This window comes from Carettochelys insculpta, chromosome 10 (assembly GCF_033958435.1).
Source record: "Carettochelys insculpta isolate YL-2023 chromosome 10, ASM3395843v1, whole genome shotgun sequence".
NCBI classification, from domain to species: Eukaryota; Metazoa; Chordata; order Testudines; family Carettochelyidae; genus Carettochelys; species Carettochelys insculpta.
In genome coordinates, this window is record NC_134146.1 from 49,542,817 (window position 1) to 49,563,456 (window position 20,640).

General features: G+C 50.7%; 1 protein-coding gene across 14 annotated transcripts in view; it reads left to right on the top strand.

Annotated features, from left to right (window-relative positions):
- LPP (LIM domain containing preferred translocation partner in lipoma) overlaps positions 1 to 20,640 on the top strand; it is a 456,239-nt gene that overhangs the window by 8,947 nt on the left and 426,652 nt on the right. Inside the window, exon 1 of one of the 14 annotated variants that reach the window (XM_075004752.1) lies at positions 14,885 to 14,934. The exons of the other annotated variants lie outside the window; for them this stretch is intronic. The gene's annotated coding sequence lies outside the window, so the exon portion shown is untranslated. Of the gene's footprint in view, positions 1 to 14,884; positions 14,935 to 20,640 lie in introns of those variants that run through there. 14 annotated transcript variants of the gene reach the window in all.

Here is a 20,640-nt window from a genome sequence, read left to right on the forward strand (position 1 = left end):
AAGAGCCGGGCCCGCGGAAGAGAGGGAGGCAGGGCCAGCGGCAGGACCTGGGCAGGGCCCACCCCAGGGCGGACCATCCCCTCCCCCTGCTGTCCCGGCCCCTCCTTTCCTCCCTCCCTCCTTGCTGCCTCAGTCCCCTAGCCCTTCTTCCTCTGCCACCCAGCCCCCCTCCTCGGAGGACTGGGTGCTGGTAGGGGGAAAAAGGAAGTGCGCGCCTGGCACCCCACCGCGTCGGAGGATGGGGCGGGCGTGCCCCGCAAAGCACCAAAAAGAGCCGCCAGCCCCAGCCCACCCACTGAACCCCCGGCCACCGACCATCTGCCGGGGGTGGCCGGAGTCACCGTGGTGGCCAAAAAGGACACCACCCCTTCAGCCCCGGAGCCGGAGCCTCAAAAAACAGAGACTACCTCCGTCGTCCCCTCGCCCTCCTCCGACACCCCTCTGGCCGCTGCCCAGCTTGCCCCTGTGGAGCGTCCGGAGGAGGTGAACCTCGGCCTCGCCCTCCTCTCGCAGGAGGTCGAGGCCCTGGGTCTCACACCGGGGGCCCTTGACGCGGACGGCCTTCTATTGGAGCCCTGCGGGCTGTCCCTCTACTCCCCACCCCCTTGCTCCCCCTCTCCCTGTCCACTAGCACCCCTTTAACTGCCCCCCTTCTCTGCTCTGGGATGTCGCGGGGCGTGTCCCCCCCCCCTTAAATCGGGGACGACCTCTCGGTGGGGGTTGGCCAGCCCCCGGACGCCCCGGGAGAACAGGTGTTCCCATTATGCCCTCCCTCCCTCCCTCCTGGACCCGAAGACCCTACCACCATTCCCGCCACCCCGTCGGTGCTCGCCACCAAGTGCGAGGGCACCTTGCCCCTAACCCCAACTCCCCTTCCACTGCCCGTGGAAGTTCCCCCTCCCGAGATCCCCTCCGCTCCCATCCCAGGCCCTACTCCCACCCTGGCCCCCCCGCCCCTACCCATCCTCCCCTCTCCAGTCAATGCCCCGTCCAAAAACCTCTAACCCTCCCCCTTCCAGGCCCTCCCGTTCCCCCTCTTCTGCCACTCCCGCCCCTTCCTCCTCCCCCTGCTCCCCATCCACCCCCTTCAGACCCTTCCCCTCCAAACCTCACCCTCCCGCCTCTATCCCTCCCCTCAACACTTGTCCACCCACGTCTGCCCCCGAGGCTGTGATAGCCCGGGAGGCCTTTGTCGTACCGCCCACTCCCAGCACCTCTGGGGCTGCTCTCTCTCTGCCGCCCCCATCCCTCCCAAACTTAGACCCCACTCCCCGCTTCGACCTTTTTTCCAGCCGCGGGGCCCACAAGAAAACGGGGCTGACGGATCTCCGGCACCCCGAAACCCCAGCACCCCATGCGTTAGCGGGCGAGATACACCAGTTCTTGGACGACGTCTGTGGGTCCAAGAACAAGGTCGCTCTCGCCCTCCAGCGCTGGGGTGACTTCCATGCCATCCTAGAGTCTGTGAGGGCCCTTTTAAAAGAGGGCAAGGGGACCGGGGGGAGGGACGCCACGGCCTACCACCGGGCCCATGGCTTCCGTGATGCCTTAATTGCCTTCGGCATCGGTCACGGCTTGCTGTGTGGCCCCACGGGGGCCGTCGGTGCTCCCTCCAGCGAGGATCCTCCCCAGCCCTCCAAATGGCGCTGGTCATCTTTGCCTCATTAAATGCCAGGGGCTGCGGGTTGGGTCTCCGCAGGTGCCGAGTGCTCTCCTTCCTCCGGGAGTGGGGGTACTCGGTCACCTTCTTGCAGGAGACCCACACTGCTCCAGCCGCCAAAGCCAGTTGGCGGCTGGAGTGGGGAGACGGGGTCCACCTTAGTCACCTCTCGGCCCATTGGGCCGGGGTAGCGACCCTGTTCTCCCCAGACCTGCAGCCCAAGGTGCTGGGGAGCATTGAGGTCGTGCCAGGCCGCCTGCTGTATCTCCGGGTATGGATAGAGGGGCTGCCCCTCCACCTACTCAACGTCTACACCCCGACATCCGGCCCAGAGAGAACATCCTTCTTCCAGCATGCGGTGGCCTTCCTCAACTCCATTGATCCTCGCGAGTGCCTGGTCCTCGGCGGGGATTTCAATTTCACCCTCGAGGAACGGGACCGTACGGGGACTGGGCAGTGCCAGGCTGCTGCGGATGTCCTCAGGGAGCTCATCAAGCATCGCTCCCTGGTGGATGTCTGGCGCAGCCACCACCTGGATGAGGATACCATCTTTACCTACGTCCGAGTGGTGGGCCATAAATCTGTACGCTCCCGGTTGGACCGCATCTATATTACTCGGCAACACCTTTCCCGGGCCCACTCCTCCAGCGTGCGGCTGGCCCCCTTCTCGGACCACCACCTGGTGGGCGTGAAGGCTTCTCTTTCACCGGGGAAGCAGGGGTTGGCCTACTGGCATTTTAATAATAGCCTGCTGGCGGATGTGGGCTTCGTGGCATCCTTCCGGGAGTTCTGGCTGGCCTGGCGTGGGCAACGGTGCGCCTTTCCCTCAGCGCAGCGGTGGTGGGATCTGGGAAAGGTGCACACGCGGCTCTTCTGCTGCGACTATACCCGGGCGGCCAGCCGGTGGCGGGATGCATTGATAGGACAGCTGGAGCGGGAGGTTCTTGAGCTGGAGAGGCGCCTGGCCACCAGCCCCGGGGATCCACCCCTCTGCGGCACGTACCGGGAGAATCGGGATGAGCTCAGGGCCCTCGACGCCCTTCGGGCACAGGGGGCCTTTGTGAGGTCGCGGATCCAGCTCCTTCGGGAGATGGACTGCGGCTCCCGCTTCTTCTACACCCCGGAGAAAAAGAGGGGTGCCAAGAAACATATCCTCTGCCTCCTCGTGGAGGATGGCACCCCTCTTACAGATCCGGCGGAGATGCGCGAGAGGGCTTGTGCCTTCTACGCCACCCTTTTCTCCCCAGATCTGACTGACGCCGATGCCTGCAGAGTGCTTTGGGACCAACTCCCTTCGGTCAGCATGGGTGACCGGGACCGGCTGGAGCTTCCTCTCACTCTGGCCAAGCTCTCGGAAGCCCTTCGTCTCATGCCCACCAACAAATCCCCGGGCATGGACGGGCTGACCGTGGAGTTCTGCCACGTGTTTTGGGACATCCTCGGCCCAGACCTGCTCAGCATCTGGGCTGAGTCCTTGCAGAGCGGGGTCCTCTCCCTGTTGTGCAGGCGGGCCGTCCTCACCCTGCTGCCCAAAAAGGGGGACCCCCGCGACCTTTGGAACTGGCATCCCATCTCGCTCCTCGGCACGGGCTACAAGATAATTGCCAAAGCCATCTTCCGTCGCTTGGGGTCTGTGCTGCAGGACGTGGTCTACCCTGACCAGACCTACACCGTCCCGGGCCGTACCATCTTCGATAACCTCTGTCTGGTCCGGGATCTCTTGGAGCTCGGGTGTAGGAATGGTCTGTCGTTTGCCCTCCTGTCCTTGGACCAGGAGAAGGCGTTCGACAGGGTGGACCACGGGTATCTACTGGGCGCTCTGCGGGCCTTCGGCTTCGGACTCCGTTTCATTGGGTTTCTCCAGGTGCTGTATGTTGCCTCAGAGTGTCTGGTCAAGCTCAACTGGACCCTGACCGCTCCGGTCAGCTTCGGGCGAGGGGTGCATCAGGGCTGCCCGCTGTCAGGCCAGCTCTACGCTCTGGCCATCGAGCCCTTCCTCTGTCTCCTTCGACGAAGGTTGATGGGGTTGGTGCTCCGTGAGCCAGAGCTGCGGCTGGTCCTGTCGGCATACGCCGATGACGTACTCCTCTTGGTCCAGGACCCGGGAGACCTGGTGCAGTTGGAGGCCTGCCAAGCCATCTACTTGGTGGCCTCCTCTGCCCGGGTCAACTGGGTCAAGAGCTCTGGCCTGGTGGCTGGGGCTGGGTGGCAGGCGGGCCACCTCCCGCCTGCGCTTCAGGCCATTCAGTGGCGCGCAGGTCCGCTGTCCTATCTGGGCGTCTTTCTATCCACCATGCATCCCTCTCTGCCAGAAAACTGGCAAAGTTTAGAGGGCAGGGTGGCTGAGCGGTTGCAGAGGTGGGCGGGGCTTCTCCAGTGCCTCTCCCTACGGGGGAGGGCACGGGTGCTTAATCAATTAGTCCTGTCCATGCTCTGGCACCGTCTCAGCACCCTTGTCCCACCCCTGGGTTTCCTGGCCGCCCTCCAGAAGGTAATTCTGGAGTTCTTCTGGCCAGGACTGCACTGGGTCCCTGCAGGGGTTCTCCATCTCCCCCCGGAGGAGGGAGGACAGGGCCTGACCTGCCTACGCACTCAGGTCCATGTCTTCCGCCTCCGGGCCCTGCAGGGACTCCTCAACAGCAATAGTGCAGATAGTCCGGTGTGGAGCACGCTGGCGCACGCTTTCCTCCATCGCTTCCGAGGGCTCCGATACGACCAGCAGCTCCTTTATCTGCCTTTGAGAGGCTGTCCGCGAGACCTCTCGGAGCTGCCAGCCTTCCACCAGGACCTCCTCCACACCTGGCGGCTGCTTGCAGTCTCCAGGTCCTTAGGGGCCACCGTGGGGGAAGACCTCCTCGCGGAGCCCCTGCTACACAACCCCTACCTCCGTGTGCAGGCGGCGGAGTCCCCCGCGGTGTGCCAGAGGCTGGTCCTCGGTGGAATCACCAGGGTCAGAGACCTCCTGGACTACGACCAGGGAGACTGGATGGAGGCCCTGGTGCTCGCCCAGCGCACGGGGCTCTCCACTCTTCGCTCTCCCCAGCGTGTACTCGAGGAGGTGAAGGCTGCCTTGCCACCCGCTGCTCACATCTACCTACACTGGGTCCTGCGAGAGGGTGCACCCCATCCCCCTCTTACTCCTGGCCCTCCGGACCTCTCTGTGGGCCTCTGGCTCCGCGAGTCTTCCCGCCCCCCCTCCCCTGGATCATCCCTGCCGGCTGCACGCCTTGCAGCTGGTCCCCTTCCGAACCGCGCCCCGACGTCATCTGTACACACTCGTGGCTTCACACGGTCCACTTCCCCACCCTCATGTCCCGCGCAGACCACAAGTGGCGGGACCTTCTACCACCTTCGGAGAGTGGGGAGCCCCGGTGGGCCAGCCTTTATTCTACCCTGGTCCCGCGGCTCGCTGGGGACATCAGCTGGAGAATTCTTCGTGAGGCGGTGAGCACAGGTGTGTACCTGGCGCGGTTCACCCCCCTCCTGGACACCCGCTGCTTTTGCGGCATGAGGGAGACCCTGGCGCACATTTACACTGAGTGCGCCAGGTTGCAGCCCCTCTTTCGGCTCCTCCAGAACCTCTTGCTGAGGTTCTGGCTGCACTTCTCCCCGTACCTTCTTATCCTTGCACACCCTATCTGTGGCCCCACCGAGTCACGGGACCTCCTCGTCATCCTCCTCCTGGCTATGGCCAAGGTAGCCATTTATAACACCCGGGAGAGGACGCTGGCGGGGGGGGGAGGCCTGTGACTGTGCAGCCTATTTCCTCTCTGCTCTCCGCTCACGAATCCAGGCAGAGTTCCTTTGGGTGGCGTCCACTGGCTCTCTTGACACCTTCGAGGGGCAGTGGGCGCTGTCCGGGGTTCTCTGCTCGGTGTCCCCTTCTGGTTCCCTTGTTCTAAACCTTTGACCTCCACTCCCGTCCCTGTTTTTTCTTTAGCTGTCCCCCACATTTTGTTGGGGCCATGACCTTTTTTTAATGGGTCCCCTCTTTCTCTAAGAGGGGCCTTTTAGTCATGGGCGGGCTGTGCCCGCCCACTCCATGGATCCCTAATAGGACCCAGTATACTGTCCTTCTAGAAGGCTCCAGAAGCTTCTAGGTAAGGGTCTACCACCGGGTTTACCACAATATACAAAGACCTTCTCGAGGACGCATGAATTAAACCACCTTTTTTTAAAGTCATCATCTCACACAAACAGAAGCAATTACTGTGTAAATGATTCAGGACAACTTGGGAGCCAGGACTAGAAGCTGCTTGTTCCTAAAACACTCAGTCCTGCAACTTGAGCTACTAGACCTTTGTCAGATTATCAATTGTACCACCTCCTTTGTCTTCTCTGAGAGTTAGCCACTAGAGAGCAACATCATGCACTTGCTGAAAGCCAGAAAAAGGAAAAAAAAAAAGACTGTTGTTTGTGTATAGCTGCTTTATGAAGAAAATGTGGTTTCTTTCTTAACTTGTCTCCATCGGCCTGGAAGATGTGTCCATCTGCGGCTTAATTTTTGTACGAAAGCATTGTAGAAAACATTCAAAGTTTATATTGTTTGTTCACAAAATTGCATGTGCTTGTGACAGTTTCATACTGCAGATACACGTTGTTTAGCAAAAGATCAGTGGTGATAGCCGCTGAATTGTAGAGCTGGGAAACGTGGGGCTGGGAGGGATCAGAAGTCATTGGATCCAGGTGCTTGCACTGAGCAGGACCAAATAAACCTGTTTACTCCCTGACAAATGTTTGTCAAACCTGTTGAAGAGCTCTAGTGAGGGAGAAGCCAGAGATACTCTGGGGAGCCTGTTGTGGAGCTTAACTACGTTTAGGTGGGTCTATATTAGCTCCCTGCTTCGAAGGGAGCGTGGTGTGAGAGTAGGGTGTCGGGAGATTGTTCGTGAAGTGCTGTGGTGCATATACAGCACTTCATTAAGCTAATTCTCCCCTGTGGCAACTTCGAAGTGCCATCTTGTGTATAGCTGTGGCTAACCCGTTGGTACTTTGAAGCTGTGGAGTAAAGGGACGAACCCCTGGGCTAACCCACCCAGGCGCTTCGTAGTACTGGTGGGTTAGCTGTGGCTACGTACAAGTCGGCACTTGGAAGTTTAACACTTCAGAGTTTCCATGGGGGAGAATTAGCTTAATGAAGTGCTTCATGTGCACTGCAACACTTCATTAGTAATCTCCCGACATCCTACATACCATGCTCCCTTCGAAGTACGGAGCTAGTGTTTGAAAGTTTTGCCTCATAACCAGGGAGTTGGCAGACTTGCCGAGCCCCTGGGTGAGGGGTTTGGTGGAGTGGCCCGCCTCCACATTCCCACAAGGGGTGGGGCTGGGGGCAGCCAATCCTCAATATTGCTCAAACTTGCACCATGCCTTCCTCCCGCCCTGCGCTGTTTGGAGCTGTGACTATGGAGCGTACCACGTGGTGCTCTGGCAGAGATTTAAAGGGATCGGGGCTCCAGCTCTTGCCACTGCCTTGGTAGCAGCCCGTGGCAGCTGGAAGCCCTGGGCCCCTTTGCTTTACCAGGACCTGCTGCAGTTGCCCCTGGTAGCTCCCCTGTTGTTGGTTTTGCTCCTAACCTAAATCTCCTTGGCCACACATTAAACCCATTTACTTCTGTGTGTCCACAGACGGTGTTGATGGCTGTATGCTTTATAACAGCCCTTAACATATCATCTGAAGACTGTGCACACAAGGTAGCCTGTAGGTGTTTGGAATAAGCCAGCACTTAGGAGAAGTGGAGGGCCTTCTACCCCTATTTCAGGGCTTTGACAATAGCTTAGGTCAATGGTAGCCACAAACCATTAGCATTTCATAGGGTTCAGGGGGCACATGAGAAATGGAGAGTCAAAGCTGTTCCCCACTCTATCAAAACAAAAAGGCAGTCCAGCAGCACTTTAAAGACTAACAAAGTAATTTATTAAGTGGTGAGCTTTTGTGGGACAGACCCACTTCTTTAGACCATAGCCATACCAAAACAGGGTCGACTTTTCTGGTATGGCTATGGTCTGAAGAAGTGGGTCTGTCCCACGAAAGCTCACCACCTAATTCTTTTGTTAGTCTTTAAAGTGCTACTGGACTGCCTTTTTGTTTTGATAGAATATAGACTAACACGGCTATCTCTCTGTTCCTGTTCCCCACTCTGACACTCTGGATGCGTCTACACTAGGAACTAACTTCGAAGTTAGGCACTACTTCGAAGTAGCCAGTAGAGAGTTTACGCACACTTTCCCTTACTTCGAAGTTAACTTTGAAGTAGGGAGCCCAACTTCAAAGTCCTTACTCTGCTGCTGGGAATGGAGTAGAGTCCTACTTCAAAGTAGGGTGTATGTGGGTGCTCAACTTCGAAGTTGCTTACTTTGAAGTTGCACTTCGAAGTAAGTAACTTCAAAGTTATTTTTGTAGTGTAGACACAACTTCCAAGTGCAGAAGATGGAGACCCACAAGAGACCTTAAAAATACCTTCCTTTTATAGGCTTCTGCTTAAAAGCTTCCCTGACCCTGGGAGGTGGCTGCCACAACCCAAGTAAGAAAACCCCTCTTTAAAACCCAAGAGGACACAATTGGGATGTCTCCCCGTGGGGTAAACCCAAGCTCTGACCCTCCCTTAGGAGAGAGCTTCAAAACAGAGGAAGAAATTAAGCTGCAGTCTGACAGCCAGCGTTTCAGTCTTAGATATGTACATACACAGACCCTTCTCTAGGACACATGAATTAAATCATTGCCTTTTAAAAAATAAAAAGGTGGTTTATTAACAAAACAAAAGAAATACATGATAAAGCCTACTTGGTTGCTAGATGTTAGAGCATATAAAAACCCGTAGTTTAAAGCATAGAGAATTACTTCCCTGGCATCCAGTTTAAAAGTGACGGTGTACAGGGGGTGCATCAGCCGGCCTGAGAAGTCCAGTATCAAACCCCAAATAAGAAAATATCATGTCTGACTAAACATTTCTTTTCTTCTTACGTATCACTGTGCCCAGATTTCTTTGAGGCCTGGCTGTTTACTGAATCCTCCAAGCCTGTTCAGGTATAACCATCTCTGTGTGTCTTGTGAAAGAAAGACTCCCCGCAGCAAGTAACTGCTTCAGTTCAAAACCCCTCCTCTCTCTTCCCACTGGCTGCCCTGACTGCTTACCAACAGGGAACCCCCCTCTCTGGGTTCAACCCTTTACAGGCATTAACTCATGACATGGGGTCTCGGGGCAGCTGTGCCCTGGATCCTCACTGACCCTTCCATTGCCAGTCTCCCAGGCCTTAGGAAGGGAGGTGGAAGATCAGGCATGATACTGCTAGAGAAGAGGAGGAAATGGAGCTAGGGAGGTTGTCAGGGAGAGCACGGGCCTGTTGGCATTGGAGAATGAGTGGGATGTGTGTGCATTGCTGATTGGTCTAGTGCAATGGACACTGGGCTGCCCTTGAGTTGGGGGTTCAATCCCCGGTCTGGCTCCAGATTCCTCTGTTTATCAGAGTTTATGGCCAAAAGGGACTACCATACCTTCCAGTCTGACCCTGGGTGTGTCACAGGCCTTTGGCAAATCACTTAATCTTCCCAGTGCTTCAGTTTTCCAGGTGTAAAATGGGAGTAAAGCTTCCCTACCTCTTAGCAATGTTAAGGATAAAATGCATTCATGATTGTGCTGTGTTCACAGACCACAGCAGTGAGGGGGCCACAGAGCTGCTTGGATGGGTGGATAGTGATGGATAGTACCTGCTCTGCGGAGGAATGGCTTTCTGTCTCTGGGAGTGGGGCTGTGAAAGCAGCATTGCTCACTGTTTTCACTCTTCCCACCCAAGTAAATCTTCTTAGCTGGTTGCCTTTGAGCCAGACAAACTTCACCAGAGCCCCAGTGTGATTCCATCTTGAACATAATAGTCAGTTTAGATTTAATAAGGCCATTTATCTCAAGGTAATAAAATATCAACTGATGCCTTGTAACCATCTTGTTTAATGTCAATTAAAAGCTCCACATACTTCACATACTGGGTGAAATTTAATAGAAGTTCAGTTAAGCATTTATTGCTTATTTAATTTAAGATTGAGTTGATCACCACAGTTGCTAACAGACACTGAGTATTCAATTAACATTCCGTAAACTACATAGTTAGCTCTAAATCACAGGCAGCCAGGTCTTGTTTATCCCCATCAGTTTGTAAATCCCCAGTTTGTTTTCCACAACAGATCTTTCATGTTTGTCAGGAGCTGGAATTACCTGCCCCTTCCCCTTTGCCTCCCCTTTCCCCTCCAATTGTTGTAACAGTCTTTTCACAGATGAGAATAGAATCAGGGAAGCATTTGAAGTACTTAATGTTGGCCAAGTCATCACAGAGGGTGCTGATGAGTAATTGGATCTGTACTTCCATGCTTCATTGGCAGGATGGCTCCGTGCGTGGTCTGCTATTCAGTTCTTGGCAAAGGCAGAAATGGGGGGCCCATTTGTTTGTATCCACAGGAGGACTTTATTAAGGGGCCATAGGAATATAGCAGTTCTTAAGAGAACAAGGGAGTGGAATTTACCATGCTATCATGGTATTGTGACTGTGCCTTGTTATTTCTCAGTATTTTTTTAATACAGGTTGAACCTCTTTAGTCTGGCACATTCTAGTCTAGGAACATCTGTAGTTAGCCAGACAACCACTTATCATGGTTGTGGCCAAGTTTCCTGTGGTCCCATAAAGTTTGCTTAGAGCCACCAGTCCCGGGTCTCTGTGGTCTGTGCTGTTATTTAGGTGTAATTTACCCCATATGTCTTCTAAGAGCCCAGTAAGCAGTGGAAGTGTTGGTAATGTACTAGACAATATTCACCTCCTGTGATCTGGCAAATTCTCTGTTTCAGCACCAGTCAGGTCCTGAGGGTGTTGGACTAGAGAGGGTCAACCTGTGCTTGAGAGGTCAAAAAAATCTCTGTACTAAAACTGGGCCAAAATAAAACTGAAATTTTAGGATTAAGTGGAGATTTGCAAAGGAAAGTGGTGGGAAATATATTGGATGTTTTTTATCTGCATCTGTTTGTTAAACCCTCCCCTCAATTTATTTTCCACCATGGATCATTTTTGTATGATTAACAAAAAGTTGACCAAAATTGAAGAGTGTTTAGCTCAAAGAACAGAATCAAAAATGTGCTATCAGATTTCATCTTTGTTGCTCAATGCATTTGTTTACCCCTATGGCGTGGGTGAGATTCATTATTTCATATTTATAAGCACATGGAATTTTATTGTGCATTCTGTGCAGTTTAGAAGATGCTGGAGGGACCTCAGCTGCCCAAGTGGATACCATCTCTTGGGAGTGAAAGGAGAATTCAGCTTCCCTGGTGCTTCAGTCGTGCTGAGAGTGCTGTCAAGTGGGGCCATCAGCTCCTAATATGGCAGTGATTTTAATTGATGTGGTGTTCAGCTCTAGGGGATTTGAGTCGTATCCTTCTTTTATTATTTGGTATAGTGAACCAGTCAGTTATCTGATGGTAATTTCACATATAGAACATGGCATCTCAGCCTTTGTCTGAGGTGTTTCTAAGGTGCCTCTTGCTCCAGTAGCGGTCATGTGTGAAGAAGGGAGCAGTGCATGTTGGGACAGAGAAGGGGTGGGGGAAGTTTCCTGGGACTGTCATCACTTTTCTTTTCAGTCCCCTGCCATGGAGTTACTTGGACTTGAGGAGGAGGATGTATGTTATGAGGATCAGGGAAAGACAAAAATGGCTGAAAATCACAGCTGGTTAAGACTCTTAGGCTACACTACCCTGGAAGATTGACCTGCTCAGGATGTTCTGGGATTCAATTTCCCACATCTGGTTGGGACTCACAGAATCGACCTATCGGGCAGCGAGGAGTAAGGGAGGTTGACGGGAGAAACTCTCCCATTGACCTACAGTGAGGTCGGCCAGGTAAGTCGATTGCAGATATGTTGATTCTAGCTATGCAATTGTTGTATCTAGAACTGTGTAATCTGCAATCGACTTACTTTCCCTTGTATAGACATAGCGTTAGGAGCCAGCTACTTAGTTAGAATGGGAAACTCAATATTCCAGTCCGTTTCATGGAGAGCAGAAGTTCTCTGAGGTGCATTGCATTGCAAGTGGAGGAGAGTCTGTGCTTGGGATACAGATAGACTTTATCTGTACTGCTCAGAAGAAATGTGTTATGGTTTTCGGAAAGGTGGTAGGCTGGTAGTTTAAACAGTGTACCTAATCACACAGACAAATTGGCCTTAAACAATGTGGTTGCAAAAGTTAGCAAATGACAGACTTCAGGACGCACGCACAATCTTAATTTTGGCCCCCAGTGCATATATCTTATGATACAACATTTAATTACAGATGCCCATACTGTGTTTTTCTACAGTGTGCCAAATAGACAATGTTCAGTTATGGAACAGTTATTGGCCCAAGGCTGTATTTACTGTACACTGTTCAAACCTTGCCGTGAAAACAGACTTGTGAATTTCCTCATGCTTTGCCATGGTGCTCGTTGCTATCCGGGGAATGCTTAGCAAATATTAATGGAATTATTTTTCATAAAACCCTTGCAAATGAGGGGGTAGCTTTAGCTGCATTGCACACATGAGAAGCCAAGAGAAGGAGATGAAGGTCAAAATTATCCACTAATTTTGGGGTTCCAATTTTAGAGCTCTAGGACCCGATTTTTCAGAGTATTTTGCTGCAGAGAGCACCACATTCTTAAAGGTCACTGCCGATGCTCACCCTCTTTGCAAATCCTTCTGGGGCTCAGGTAAAGCACCAAGACAATGAAGGATGCTGCATCAGTGACCACCTGCATAATGCTGAGTTTAAGTAGTTTGGTTAGGACAGCTGAGTTTCTAGATATGAGACCATCCTCTTTCTGCACCCAGCTCCCTCAGCTCTACTCCCTCTCAGTAGTTCGTTCTGCTTTTCCGCTGGTTCCAGTCACTGCTTTCCCACCCCTGGCTGATTGTCCTCAGTCTTGGTCTCTAGTCCTCCGGCTTCTCATCTCACTCTTACTATCTAGACTCTTTTCTCCAGACTTACCGTCCCAGCCCAGTTCCTCTCATTCCCTAGTTCCACCATCCTGCTCAGCAAGTTCTAATTTCTTCTTAACCAATCTCCTCATCCGAGCTCTTTCTTCCACCCTGGTCTCCAGCTATCCCTCTCCATCTCTCATTTTCCCTCCTGACTGATTCACCGTTTCCAACCCTGGGCTCCTCATCCAAGTGGAGTCGTCCCTTTCGTCCCAGTCCCTTGTCCCATACGCTTTGCTCCGCCAGTCGCAGCCTGCATCAATGGAGTCTTTGAGGAATTTATCTGCTAAAATCTAATCAGTCTGTACAGAGTATATGTGAACTGTATTTTTTTTTTTTAATTTTGAAAGATTTATATTTTGGCCAAATTGGAGCAGATTTTAATGGGGATATAGAGGATACCCCTCTCATAGGTTTTCATGTTCCCTCTCAACAAGCTCCGGGACCCCTCACAAAAATATTGTCTAGGATTTTTTACATAGCCAAATCAGTGTATTTTCCCCTCATTTCTATCTTTGAAATGGCTAATCTGTTGTCTTGGCGGGGGGGATGCTATTCAGCCTGAAGCAGACACCCAGCATAGAAGAGTTTATGTTTAGGCATAGTTATAAGTAACTATTAGGTCCTGTGAAGGTAAATGTCCAACAATATTAAAAATAGGTGATACTTCCTGTCTTGTGTATAATATGATACTCAGCGCTCACAATGAGATGTTACAGGATACTGCTTAGGTTCCAGTTTCAGAGTAAGATCACTTGGTCTGAAATAAGCAGGTCCAAGGCATTAATCCTGAATGTCCTCTGAAAATATAGGTGCTAACTAAATGCTTGATTTTTCTGTACCTACCTCTGATGGGTAGTGGATGTCTCTGGGGCTACATTTGATTACACCCCATCTATCTCTGCAGAGACTTCAGATGGATACCCGATAGCCATCACTTCATCAGTGAAATATGTCTGTGGCGTGCAGCTGGAATGACTTGATTGCTCCTATAAACAGGATGTGTTGGAGTGTGTGTCAGCCGTCAGGGCTGTAAACTGATCTCTCTGACCAGGTCTGGGGTGGGAATTTTATAAGCTCTTTAGCAAGGTGTGTGAGTGATGGTGCGGTTAAGGATATACCTGTATCACGTCTCTACCTGTACCAGTGGTGTCTTGGTGCATCAAAGGCACTGCTGGGGTTTAGGCACCCAACTCTCATTGAAATCCTTTTTTAACTTCCTTGGGCTGCTTTGAAAATCCCAGCTGGTCATAGTGGCAAGCAGAGCCATCCTTTGTCTTGTCAGTTTCACACTGCTGAGCTTTTCCTTCCATTGCTGGGAGAACGAGAAGCAAGCTACGACTGCTCTGACTGCTAGGTGTATACAGTCGTACGTGTCTTTACTTCAACGCCTCATCCTGCCTCCCCCGTTTGTTGGTTCACCTGCCTTGTCGTACTTCTCAACTGTGAACAGCCAGGGGGCAGGGACTGTCTTTTTTTCTTGTGCATGCAGCACTTGGCATTGTGAGAGCCCTGATCTCTGCTTGGGTGCGGCGTGAGTGACAGTTGGAAAGTAGGGGGCATCACTGGGAGCTTCAGCAGTCTAAAGAATCAGAATAATGAATGAGTTTCCCTCTATTAGTATTGGACCAGCTGCACCTTAACTGGGATTGTAAAGGAGGGTGAGTAGAGAGAACTGATGAGAAATATGGGAAAGAAAAGTAATAAGCTGGCTATCCAGAGGGACGACTTATTGCTTAGAAGATCTTCCTCAGGAAGGTGTAAGAAGCCATATTACAAGTTGAACCTTTTAATTCGGGGCTCTCGGGAACTGATGGATGCTGAACCACAGGAGGTCAATATCGTCTGATGCATCAACAACACTTCCACTGCTTACTGGGCTCTTAGAAGACATGTAGGAACAAAGTACCACTAAATAAACGCACAGAACGCTGAGAGCCAGGACTGGTGGTTGGAAACAAACTTCATGGGACTGTGGGAAACTTGGCCACACCCGTGATAGGTGATTGTCTGGCTAACTAATATGCTAACTTATGGATGTTGCTGGACCAGGGAGTTCCAGATTAGAGAGGTGCAGCCCGTACATGGGATATTTGAATTTAGGTTGTAGAAAGTACTGTAAAATACTTCATAGAGAACCTGGGTTAGTGGTCTGGAAGAAATGGACTTGAATTATCTTTTTTCTTTTTTTTTTTACGTCATTCAGGTTTTTCTGTGATCAAATATTGTATGCTGCTTTGGGAAACGGAGACAGACAAGGAGGTGAAGTGATTTAAAGCAGGTCAGTGGGGGAAACAGAAGTAGAACCTGGATCTCCTAAAATCCAGTCTGCAATACAGTCCACAAGACCATGCTGCTTGTGCCCGGCTTGGTGGCTTTTTGGTCGCGGAAGTGAGACTTGCTTTGTGTGTAGGGGAAGGAGGTGCATGAGAAATGGAGTTAGCTTGGTGCAAAGTCAGAGCTGTCCAAAACTCATGCGGATACTTCACCAGGGCCCTACAGCTTGTCCTGTCTTAACTCTAGGATTGTCTTCTCTCTCTTGTTGGAGTCCCAATGGGCAGAGCCTGGGTAGCCATTCACTGTGGCAGGGTACCGCAAAAGAGAAAGGGAAGAGCTGGAGAAAGGAGAGCATTTGTGTCAAAGATTCTTTCCACCACTGTGGCTAACATAAGCTAGATGGTCTCTATGGTGTGTTAATGTCATCTTGCTTGCTTACAAAATGCAGCAGTGGTGGCTGCTACCTCCGTCAATGGGGAGAAATAGTGAAGGAACTGCAGAAACAAACTTTGTACGTGGGTTCAAATCCTTGTGCAGCATTCCTAACTACATACGAGCTTGGTTCCTTCCTACAGATTGAACCTCTTTCATCTGACACCCTTGGGACCTGACTGGTGCCAAACAAGAGAATTTGCCGAACCTCAGGAGGCAGTATTGTCTAGCACCTTACCAACACTTCCACTGCTTCCTGGAATCTTAGAAGATATTTAGGGGTAAATTACAGCTAAATAACAGCACAAAACACTGAGAGCTAGGACTCGTGGCTGTAAACAAACTTGAAAGAACTGCAGGAAACTTGGCCACACCCATGATATGTGGTCGTCCAGCTAACTGAAATCATGCCGGATGACCGATGTTTCTGGAGGAGCGTTCCAGATTAGAGAGGTTCATCCTGTACTAGCTCTGGCCTTCAGGTTCATGTGGCCCTTTACGAACACAAACTAACTAATCCAAACAGATGTTTGGCAGTGTCACAAACCCACCATGTAATTCAGTATAATTATACTTTGGTAAAGAAATGCGCAGGATGTCAATAACATCTGCCTGATGGTACACCAGAATTGCTGAGTGTTGGCATGGTTGCTGATGCGAAGCTTGCATAGTAGCTGCTTGTGTTATCCATGGCTCTGAGCCAGCGTGATTTGTCCTCTACCCTACAGTCACATATTGGTCACATTGAAACTGATGACACAACTCTCCTAAGCGTTAACGGGTTCAGCACCTGCCATCCTCTGCACATATGCAAACACACGGAAAACGCAGTGGGAAGGAGCAGCTAGGAGCTGTGGCATTTGCATATTTCCTGGCCTTCCCTGACTCAGATTTCTTCTTCCTTGCTGCTCTTTCGTGGCAGCCTTGTGTTAATCTTTAACCAGGAAAAAACAATGCCAATGGTTAATGGCAAAGTACATAACGCGTAGGCTCAGTCAGGTTAGACAGACAAGTGCAGGTGAAAGACCAGCCATTCTGGAATCTCGAAGCTGCTTAGAACACCAGGCTTGGTTCCAAGTAGTTGAGCATTTCAGAGGGGTTGACAGATGCTTCACCAAGCAAGCAATAGTGACTTGTTCCTGAGAAAAGCTGTATTAATAACTTCCTGTACGTAAGCTGTTTTGAAATCTTAGCCATAAAGATCCCACAGTACTTCATAAGGGTAAGTGCATACCTGATAGCCGCTTTGGCCAACATTTGATCTTCTTCTAGGTTCTGTGGTAATACAGGTAATTATGTGAAGCATGCTGTCCCCCGCCGAAATGGGGTGGCACATTCTCGGTGGTATTGTAGGCGTAGAGATTTCAGTGTGTCTTGGGATCTTTGAGATGAATAGTGCTGTAGAGAGAGGTTTAAAAAAAACAAACACCACCATTTGATAGAAAGCTCCTCGCTGACAAGTCCCAGCTACCCCAGGATTCCACATATTTTCCTTTTCAACCTGGCTTTGAGTTAACTAAACCAGCCAAAAAAAGAAACAAATGTGAATTATATTGGTTCTCGGTGTGAATTTTTTTTTTTTTTTTTTTTGGTTTCTGTTTCACCTTCATAAAAACCTCTGGAAAACCAAGTGGCAAAGTAATCAGGATCGGCAGCTGCAGCAGACTCGCGTGTTTGAAGCTGGTTTTACTTATGTTTCTGTATTTATAGGGCACCAGGCATTGACCTGCTCTCTTATGGGCCAATATAGTGCTGTAGAGGGCCTGAGCTTCATCTCAAACCTGTTGACCCAAAGTCCTTGCCCCCTGGGGATTACAGTGTATGGTGAAGGATGAAGCTGGCTGGAAAATGGAAAACACTTTCCCAGAAGATCTTACTATTTTTCCCTCTGTTTTCCTGAAAAAATATTCACACCCCCCCCCCCTGCACCGTGGGAGAAAGGAATCTGGATGGTGCAATATGGCGATTTCATGGCACCAGAGACATCCGGGTAGGATAACTGTAGAAGCTGCTGCTGTATCTGGAGCTATTTCATAACAGCTTTGAAGGTCCATCCAACTGCTTTGGTCATTCAGTTTTATTTCTCAAAGAGAGCAGAGGTGGTGTTGCTGCTAGCCTGGGTTGTGTACTGAATCTTCTTTGCTGTCCTGTTGTTCAGAGAGAATTATAATTATGATGCTGTTGGGTAGTGGAGGTGTTGGCAGTAGGTTGGGTCTGGATTTCTAAAACATCAAGGATTTTACTAGGTCTTTACTTAGATCCAGATCAGTTTCGATTTCAGATGAGTCATCGAAAAGGTATCCCAAGGTGCTTTTCTGATGCATCCATTAAATGAGGTTGCAAGCTCCCAGTGGCGCAGAGATCTTGTCTGTTGTAGCTCCCTGAAGTACCGGGCACACCTTTGGAGCTTGGTAGATAAGTCTCGCAACATCTTTCTGTGGTAGGTGGTGGTATCCCTGTTTTACAGCTGAATGAACTGAGCATGCAAAGATTAAGTGACATGCCCAAGATTGTATAGTAAGTCAGTTGCAGGGGCAGGAATGGAGCCCAGCAGTCCTGTCTTCTGTTGGGTTCAAGTCTGCTCTGATTTTACGTGGGGTTGAAACAGGAGCGAGTTTAGTGACACAAGAGTAACACCATATTTTCAAATGGGAGGCAAATAATCAGCCATTTTGAAGATGGAGGACTGGCTGTCTTACAGGCTTTATCTAGCTTGTGCTCTGGGAGCCTCATGATCTTTCGTGTGTTTTCCTCCCATTAATGTGGGGGAGCTAGAGTGGTGTCCTCCGCCCCGTTGCACAGTGCAGGGCAAACTGAGGCAGAATTGATCCAAGGTCTCCCACCTCCCAGCCAGCCAGGCTAACATGGTTTAGTGTCTCCACATGTGCATAGCACCTGCATCTTATTCACCATGTGCTTTTCTGCCGTCTGCCTCTGCAGCTCCTAGTCTGCACTGGTTTAATTTGCCTGAGAGGGTTGCATTAGAAGCCATTCATTTCCCTGGCAACTGTGCTTGAAGATCAGACGCTATTCTTAGCATGAAGGACAGGTACAGATTTGTTTTCCTTGGCTGCAGAAACACAACCTGTAGTAGGTCCTTGATAATAAGAAGTAAATGTTGACTTGCGTTACCTGCTAATTACAGGACACAAGCAGAGGCGGCCTTACCCAAAATAATTATCCTCTTGAGTGAATGAAAGAAAATTGTACTAGCTACCAATCAGTTTCCAAACTCCTGCATTTCTGTTGCTGCGGTTTTCCTCTGACTCCTGCTCAGAAGAGGCCACAGTGACAGTGCTAATTAATGGTAGAAATTATGTCTGAGAAATGGGAGCAATTCTAGTTGTGAAGTACTAGCGGGGTCTTTGTCCGTATTGTGGTCATGATTTTTGAGATGAGCAGAAATAGCCTCCGTTCATATTTCTAGTTGAAAATTTGCCATCAAAGATTTTTAGTGGAAAATGGCTGTTTTTTGAGAAAACCAACACTTTTTTTTTTGAAAGTCCAGATGCATTGGAAATTTTAGGAAAAGAGAAGACATTTGACCACAATCCAAAATTCTCAACAGAAGTGGGGGGAAAATTTGTCACTATGTACAGTCAGTAAATTATAATTTCCCAGCTACCTTAACTCTCAAATGGTGGAGCTTGAATATAGCAGCTGGGATTCCAAGAGTTTGGGTTCTGTCAGGAGCTGGTTGCAGATGTGTTACCCTGGATTCACACCCCAATGCCTAAGGATGTGATGGAAGGGTCTTCCTTCTCCTCTGTCTGACTTCTGCATTTGCAGGCCTGCTGACTGGGCAGGGTGGAAGTGAGTGAAAAAGGGGGTAACTTCCCTGGGATCTGGCAATTCAAAAGGGCCTGGGACTCCTGGCTGCTGCCACAGCTGCTGCAGTGGCAGCTGGACTCCCACGCTCCTTAAATCACCCCTGAAGCTCCAGGTGGTTTGCTGTGGGCAGAGCTGAAGGCTGGAGAGGGGTTTGTGGCACAATCCAGGTGGCTCTTGGCCCCGCCTCATCCACCTGAGGCCTCGCCCCTTCCAGGGCACAGAGCCAGCCCAGAGCCTTCCCCAGAGGCGTGTCCAGTGTGTCGGTTTCCCTGTGCATTTGTAATGCACCCCTCATAGTGGTACCTGGGTGCCACTGGATAGCTGAAGAGGTGCTTGTATGTGCATGATTTTAGTTAGCCAGCTGTTCATTTCTCCTGGGTGTGGCCAAGACTCCTGCAGACTCCATAATGTTTGCATGCAGCCACTGTCCTCTCTCTCAGTGTTCTGTGCTGTTTATTTAGCTGTAATTTATCCCAAATGTCTTCTAAGAGCCCAGTCAGCAGTGGAAAAATTGGTAATGTGCTAGACAACATCAGCCTCGCAGCATTCAGCAAATTCTCTCTTTCGGCACCAGTCAGGTCCCTAGGGTGCCAGAATAGAGAGAGGTTCAACCTATAATACAAATGCAGTGCAAACCCATCCTGTGTACGAGGTAGAATGTAATCATAGAACAACAGAGCTGGAAGAGACCTAAGAAGCCATCAAGCCCAGCCCCCTGCCCAAGGCAGGACCAAACCCCATCAGATCAGCCAGGGCTTTGTCGAGCCAAGACTTAAACACCTCCAGGGATGGAGACTCCACTGCTTCCCTAGGTAGAGGGAATATAGTGTGCCCTCCTGCCTGCCATTTAGTGTTGAGATGCATTAGAGAGGAAGGAACAGGTGAGGCTGTGTTGGGTCATTGTTCAGACTCTGCTTTGCCCTGCTGGAGGCAGCTGGGTTGGGCTTCCTTTGTGACCTTAAACTGCATGACTCTGCTGAAGACATGTTTATTCTCACATTTCCCTGCATGGGGGGTGAAGTCTGAGTCAGGCCCCATGCTTTGTCCCTCCCGTTAAACCCAAATGATACCCTTTGATGCAATCCTGCCGTTCTGAACGTGGCAGGTGGAACTTTTAGGGACTCCAGAAGATAGGCGGCATTTGTAGCTGTGAAACCTGCTGCAGAGCCCAGCCAGGTCGATGGGAGCTCTGCCATCGACTCCTGTGGGTTTTTGATCAGGCCTTAGGTGACTTGTCTCTTTTGCTGTGCTCCAGGTGTGAGCCAAGTGTCAGGTCTGCAGTGGAGGCACAAAGCAGAGGTGGATGTATCCCACTCCCAATGGCTGATGAGGAACTGGGCCACATCTACCCTGAGTGAATTGGGGTCATTTAATACTGGTCCTTCACGTGATAAGGCAACCCCCCAACTATTTTTCACCTACTAGTTCATTTATGCCTGCCTCTGTA